Raw genomic sequence first — 7,876 nt, 5'->3', positions numbered from 1 at the left:
GTCCTAGTTCAAAAATGTACAATTTTAAATTTAGAAATAATTTTTAATCAAGAACATTCTATCTAATTTCATCATCGGTAATGTGAATGAATCTTTGAAACTTATTTTCAAATCTCATTTAAACACAACAAACAAATTATAAATCTTTATTTCATTTGCAAAGATAAAGTTGCTACATTTAAAATAATATCTCCATAAAACACACATTGCATTAACGGTATTTTATATTTTAAAAACAAAGATAAAAGGATTGCTACATTGAGTTTCTTAGAACGGCTAGTGTGGAGTTAAGGATTCCCCGTGTTCAACCTGACCCCATTAAATTGCATATAAAAGATGTGTCACCGACGTTAAAGTGGCATAACCACACCTTCACACTCTGCAGCAACATCAAATCAAGTACAAGAAGCTATCTCTCATCAAAATGAAATCACTTATTGTCTTCAGTCTTCTTTTGGCAACTCTTTTGATTGCCACTGAATCGTCCGATGTAGAAGACAGGCCTGGTAAGTGTTCTCAGTACGATTTTTTTGTGTTTTGGTTACTAAAAATATTTCTTCTATAGTTCTGAGAAGATTTGCTCGTGCAGCTGTTAAAGCCTCATGTGTGAACAGACCATGTACTGTTAATCTACACTGCAGCGATTGCTGCTTCTATCCCCATGTAGGACTCTGTAGCTTCAGAAAATGTAGTTGTCTTTAAGATGTCAACAAGATATTTTAATCGCTGCCAGTACCTATATATTTTCTATGTTTATACATATTTAGTTTTTAGTTATATTTCTTTGATTAACAATGATAATAAAATTTATAAAATGGACAAAAGAGTCAGTACATTATGAAAAGAACACTAGGAACACTAATAATAATTAAAAAAAAAGTTTTTTCAAGTGATATCTGTAAAAGTAGCAATTTCTGCGTGGTTCGAATCTATGCTGTTACCGATAACTCTCGAGAGGAATTATTAATTTAGTTTAACGAATAATGAGTTAGAAGATTTTTTAGTGTAGTCTTCGACAGCAAGTTCCGGGACGCCAAAGTGCACACTCACAAACTTTTTTGATCATTTCTGTTTCTACCACGTGGGGTTAACATCTCAGGCAGCATTTGTTGCACAAAAATGTTACTAGTGAAGTTAGCATCTTACCAAACGGGTAATTTACCAGCTTTATTGCCAAACGCGACGCCAATGATAAGCAGATTTTTCACGGAAATGTCAAAGAAACGTCAACGATGTGTTGTTGTTAACCTAGATTTCGGCAAAGTTTACAGACGTTTACTGTATTGTAAAAGCAACAATTATCTCAAAATAAGTGGTAAGTAGTAGTACTCTTGATTTGTTTTATTTTTGATTACACGATATGTTTCAATATACAAATTTCCCAAATTTGAAAAAAAAATATTTTAAAATAATAGCGAATTAATTAGTATCTAATGGTACCCAATGACGGTTTTAAGTAAATTTAAAATAAAAATAATGATATTTTAAATTAGTCACACAATCTTTTTTTACTTATTTTTTGTTACATTTCTTCGAGATTTTGATCTCTTTGTTCCTTTTCTCTCTAATTCATTTCGATTTTTAATATCTTTGTCCTCTTAATAATCAAAACAAAACAATGCTTGTTTTATTTGTTGTTTTCATGTTGTCATTTTTTAAAACCAGACTGTATATAAATTGAACAGTTAAGGCAAATTTTTATTATATGTATGTTTGTTGTTTTGAATATAATGTTCAATTACAAGAACTGATTAAAAGTATTACAATGTTTATTTTCTATTGCTGATTATAATATTATCTTCAATATTATTTTATTAAAAATGTAATCATACAAGAGTCAATGTCAAGAGTAAGATCCACGCAGTGAAAATGAAAATTTTATTTGGATTAGTCGTAATTTTATTTTGCTATCTCTTGATGGCAGAAACACTATTTATAAACGAAGCAAATGAACGTAAGTAATTTCTGATTTGCTCTGATAGGTCGCTTCTTGCAAAAAGGTACCCTGTTCATTCACCATTATTACACTGCATCGGGGAAAAAATCTATCAGTGGTAACAAACAAAATAATTTAATAGATTATTTCAGGGAACAGTTTTCGCAAAAAAAGACGTGGAAATTGCGATGCTGCTTTATGTAGACTAAACTGCAAGTTTCAACATTATTCCTTTTATGGTGTTTGCACTCGTGGAGCGTGTGAGTGTGTCTAATCGACGTTTTATTCTTATGTACCTAAGTCTTGTGTTTCGTAATATTAATTTTGGAATAATATAGGACCAAACAATTGATAATAAAATGCAAAAACTGTACAAAGTTATGAGAAAATGTATTTTAGATTAGTTTCCGTAAGATTTGTAAAAAGAGACTTGTAGATAATAAACAATAAAGTGTCCTATTTGTTCAATTTCTTTCCACCAATGTCGCGAAGTGAAATTGGTTTATTTTTGGATACTTATTAAATAAATTTCAAAAAAATTCTTATGAAATGAAAACACTTAATACACTTATTTCAGAATTATACGTTACAAGAAGCAGTTTCCACAACGAGTACTATACGAGTACGTTACGCTCTATGGTTTCGCTAAATGATATCTGCTTTTAATCATAGATTGAAAGAGAGAATAATTTGGTAAATCCCAATACGATTCCCCCAACAAAATCCCCGTTTTCAATGACTGTTTGTTTACCTGTGTACCTTCAATTGTTTTATATATTGGATGACAAATGCAAATATGCTATCAGTAGTGTACAACACTGCATGCAGACATGGATAATTTTGTGTTCATTGTTGTTGTGACTTTGTTATTTACGCTATGTACAAAACCTTCAGAAAGTTTTGTTTTAATGAACAAGACTGCCGTAGGCAAAGCCGGTAATTATCTCTTGATATTTTTTGCCAAATATTCGTCGGATAGCATTTAACACATATTTATTTTGCATTTTATTACATGTTTTAAAGTGTAATTAATTTTCGTACTAACTCCATCATTAAATATAGTTAATGTAAACATGATTAATTAGTGGTTTTAAGGTAAATAAACAAAATAAGTATGTATGTGTTATTTTGTTTCTCCTGTTTTTACCATCCTATAATTGTAATGACTTTTCAGGACAGTCCAACGTATCAAAATGTCCGCAGCTTATAAGCTGCAACTACATCTGCAGCAGAAGTAAAATCACTTTTTCGAAAAAGAGATGCGATTGTCCGTGCAACAGTTATGGTAATAAAAATCCTCACCTACCTGTATGACCAAACTATCGTTTATAAGGAGAAGACTGATTTTTTATTGCAGTGTATGTATTTATTTATGTATTTATTGTCATACTTTAATTTCATCGGTAAATAAATAATAAAATTGTGGTATTTTTTTACAAAAATAAAAAAGCAAAACTGTGTGCTACGAATTTATCTTATATACAGTGTGATCAACAAGAATACAAAGTAAGAGTGCTACATCATATTTTGTTTTATCGAAACGTCTCTCTCATCTTAATCGTACACATAGTATGTATACTTACTATAAGTACAGTCGTTTTATTGGTTGCCTACCTCTCGAAAAATCTATTACGTTATATTAATTCATTATTATTAATAATTAATGCGTTGCGTTATTTATTTAATGGTAAAACTCATTTTATCACTTATTCTGGTATAATTGTTACTTACAATAAATTACAGGAAACGTCCGTAAACTTTGCCGAAATCGAAAACTATAGAAGGTCTTTTTGTGCTCCAATCTCTGGGCTTAGGATAAAAAGACTCACTTCTACTCTTAAATATCTTAATGATATAATCTACTATTCTCTTGCAACGAATAGCTGTACCAGGACAAAAAATTTTGAAGCTAATACTGACATGTTTAAATAAATCACTTTGATTCACATTTTTGGTTTTGTCGATAATGTTATCAAATCAAGATTAATTTGTCCTCTCTGTTGTTTTATTTCTTCCAAAGGAGTGAAGTTTTTTTTTGTTATCGTTTAAAACAAGACGTTTTATTTTACGTTTTAATTTTTGTGTTTCAAGAAGAAACCTTATTCGAAGCATGCCTAAAAGCGTTCGTTAATGTAGAGCACCGTGGGGTGACTCTAGCGATTCACTTGTGTAACTTGTGTGTATATGAAGCTTTTCTTTTCTAATCTATATCATTTATTCTTTACTTCAATGTATTGCATATACCAAATTTGATTAAAATATCTTCATTCCTTCTTGGTGTTGCATTTTCTATAGTAAACAATATTTTTAGAATCTGCGTCTCTAATAGGCCTATTATTGTATTCAATTTGGAGTCGTTTATGGCTATCTCTTAAAGCACTCGTAGTTTAATAGATCTCTAAGAAAATTTTTATCGATATTTCAGTGTATTATTGTCATTTACACAAAAAAACTTCCAATATTAATGTTCAAACTCTACATTTAACATCTGTTGCAGATGTAGTTGCATCCGTTACCTTGAATTACCAATTAATACAAAATTCCCTAGAATTTGAAAATTTAAATTTTTAATTTAAATATTAAAACAAGGGTGCAAATTCTAAAAAATAACATAAAAAACTCGTTTTATAAGGGCATTGGCGCACTCGTCCCATACAAAACTCCCCTACGGGTCGTTTTCTACACTTGGGACTCGTGCGCCAAATCAACCCTTATAAAACTCGTTCTTTAATATACTATTATGTAACTGCTAATTTTTACTAGTAGCAACATTGTGTTCCACGATTTAACGTACTAAATAGCGCATAAACAATTCACTTTTTATCAATTATTATTTGCAATTTGAAAATAGTCTTCTATCTGATTTACGTATTTAATTTTATTGATTTATTAATTTGCGTGAACGCTGTACGAGCACACATGTCATGATAAACACAAATAACACAATATTATTTTTTAATTTAATATCTTATCTCATTTTAAATTTGGTAAGATATGTTTCACGTGGCTACTTTAAAAAAAATAAATAATTTTTGTCTGCTTTTTTTTCATAATCCGACAGGAAAGACATATTATTATGTATTATCTTTTTATCCTCCACCACCCGGCGGCACGGCAATTTTGCCGGAGTACATACACTATTACGGATATTACTATCAAGTAATAGTGCAGTGCTTATCAACATAATTACCGGCGTCTCGCCTCCGCATTTTGACTTTGTTGTGTATTATGTTCTGTGTCAATGTTAAGGAATTTCCTCACGATATGACATGAGTATAATAATATACCTTTTTGAATTTCAACTACCAATGTGTTCCGTAAATCCAGAATTTTTAAATTTTTAAAAAGAGATTGCGGTACTATTCCCGTTGCTGAAGTTATAAGTGGTAAAATCGAATTTTTTTCTAAACACCAAAGATTTCTCATAGCAACGGAGAGTTCTAAATATTTATTAATTTTTGTGTTATATGTCTGTGTTATATTGTGTGAATTTGGAACAGCTATATCTAAAAGATATGCTTGCTTTTGTTGTTTATTTAAAATAATAATGTCTGGTCTGTTATGGTGAATATGAATGTCAGTTAAAACTGTACAATCAAAATATAATTTGTAATTATCATTTTCCAAACAACTTTCTGGTTTATAAATATAATGTGGTTGTGTATCCTTTAATAAGTTAAATTTAACTGCTAAATTCATGTGTATAATTTTAGCGAATATATCATGACGTTTCTTATATTCGCTTTGAGCCAAAACGGTGCAAGAAAAAATTATGTGTTCAATGGTTTCCCCTTCAGTTCCGCAAATCCTACATTTATCAATGATCGATATATCGTGTAATTGTCATTAATTAATTGACCACAAAATAAATTGTTACAAAGTTAGTTTTCAAAAACTGTGAAAAGTTTTTTTTATCAGCTTTAATATATTTTATCAATGATCATACTCTTTAGCCTAAGATAATACAAGAAAATAATCCTAGAAAGAATGTGATCACTGATCATAATTATTGATTTAAATCTACAAACAAGTGGCTTCTTACGTTACTGTACAATAGAGATTATCGTTTGAAATTTTACCTTGGCACCCATCAAGATTACAAATTAATTGATAGATTCGATAATAAAGAGTTCATAGGTAGAGCAAAGTTTGTTGATAACAAATCAGTCAGGTAATATAAAAGGATTTTGTTGTACCAGAAATCATTCTATTCTGATTCACAATGAAGACCGCTGTGATTCTGGCAGTGCTAATTTCTGTGACCTGTGCTGTGTACATTGACACAAAAGACATTGCGAAATATTTCCCAAACGTAAAACTTGAACGAAAAGATGTTTTGAAAACTGTGGCAGATTGTAAGTAAAAGTTTTCCCCTTATCGGAACATTTTGTAGTGTTTCTTATTTTCCAGACGGGTGCGAGAAGGACGATTGTTTTCCCTACACCGATGTGTGTCCTTTTCAATTTTTGTGTCAGCTGCATTGCAAAGACCAGAAACTGGAAGGAGCCTGTAAGAATGGAGCTTGTAGCTGTTTCGAGCTAAGCGGATAAGTTAATAAAAAACGTGTCTATTAAATATTGATTATTACGTTTTAGTAATAACGTGTTATTGTAAAATGCAAAATTACCAAATTTTACCATGTGACAAGTGACGAAATTAAAATTTCACCAAGAAATAATTTCTTAAAACAATAAAAATTTAAAATTAAATCACTTTTTATTTCTCTGGCGGTATATTATATTGTTATTTATGGTATTTTCTCACAATGATAAAAATGTAAAAATAAAAAGTTTAATGATGCCGAAACCCGGGATTGAACCGGGGACCTTTAGATCTTCAGTCTAACGCTCTCCCAACTGAGCTATTTCGGCCATGTTGTTATTGTGATAAAAAAATAGCACTAAGAAACAATAATAACAATAAATATTTATTACTATACAAGATATTTCACGAGTGATAATGAGCCCGGCGAAATTGAAAATGCAACCCACAATACATTTCCAAAGTTAAGGGTAGGGTTTACCCATGTTTATCTGATGAAAATTTGAGAATTCGTGTAGTTTGGGTTGCATTATTTGAAATGTTTGAAATGAAATAAACGGCTTTTCAGTTGGCCTACTTTTACCTGAAATGCGTAAGTACCTACATGCCAGAAGGTCTAGTTAGTTAATCAGCAAATCTCATGACTAAGCTTTTAGATATTTTCGTCTCCCAAATAAACGTTCAAATGTGAATTTAGTGGTAAAATTGTACGTACGTATATTTATGTATAATAAGATCTGTGATTCTTTTGGAAGCACGGTGATGGCACCAAACGCTTTAAAATTCAATTTCCGAAGGCCCCATACTTTTTTTTGTTTGTTAATTTCGAATTAGGTTTTAGTGTTACAGCTTCCTGCATAGTCCTCAAAATGCAATTTATTTTTTTGTTATTTATAATGAAATCATGGGGCCCTAGAGGAAAGACGTATCTTTCAAATAAAAAAAGGACCTTGCCTTCATCTGTCGTGGTTTTGAAGATATGGATGTTTAAAAACCACCGTTTTTCGACCATTCTTAATCAGGTAAACCCCACCCTTACGTAGCTATTTTAAATATCGTTCTGAAAAAAAGGAAATATAAATCCTTATCGGATAATTACTTTTTTGTTGCGTTTGATGTGGAGACGTTGGGTCCTTGGAGCAATGATGCACGTTCTTTGCTAGACGAATTGGGAAAACTTTTGTCTAATACCACAGGTAGGTATTTCTCAGGCGAAAACATTCTATAGTCCATTCATTTTAAATCTTGGGTTTAGTAATAAAACTTGCCTGCTTTGACACTTGTTCGAAGCTCAGTGAATCTAAAACTGTGTTCAATACCGAGTGTCAACTACCAAACCTGACCATAGGAATTTAACATGAAAAATAGTTTTTGCGTGATTTCAGGTACCTACTTCAT

General features: G+C 30.9%; 1 long non-coding RNA gene and 1 other non-coding gene across 3 annotated transcripts; one reads left to right on the top strand and one right to left on the bottom strand.

Moving 5' to 3' along the window:
* Positions 1–266: 266 nt before the first annotated feature.
* On the top strand, positions 267–6,645 carry LOC138125313 (uncharacterized). 2 transcript variants are annotated; one of them, XR_011157406.1, is made up of 5 exons: positions 267–506; positions 566–1,954; positions 2,089–2,872; positions 3,111–6,291; positions 6,347–6,645. It is a non-coding gene; the product is annotated as an uncharacterized lncRNA (long non-coding RNA). The 2 variants fall into 2 exon arrangements; XR_011157407.1 differs by having other exon boundaries at positions 269–506; positions 566–1,315; positions 1,983–2,872.
* Positions 6,646–6,734: 89 nt separating this feature from the next.
* On the bottom strand, positions 6,735–6,807 carry TRNAF-GAA (transfer RNA phenylalanine (anticodon GAA)). Its single transcript has one exon. It is a non-coding gene; the product is annotated as a tRNA-Phe (tRNA).
* Between the last annotated feature and the right edge of the window lie 1,069 nt (positions 6,808–7,876).

This window comes from Tenebrio molitor, chromosome 3 (genome assembly GCF_963966145.1).
Source record: "Tenebrio molitor chromosome 3, icTenMoli1.1, whole genome shotgun sequence".
Lineage (NCBI taxonomy): Eukaryota > Metazoa > Arthropoda > Insecta > Coleoptera > Tenebrionidae > Tenebrio > Tenebrio molitor.
Note: the sequence above shows the minus strand (reverse complement) of the source record. Positions and strands in the feature narration are given on the sequence as shown.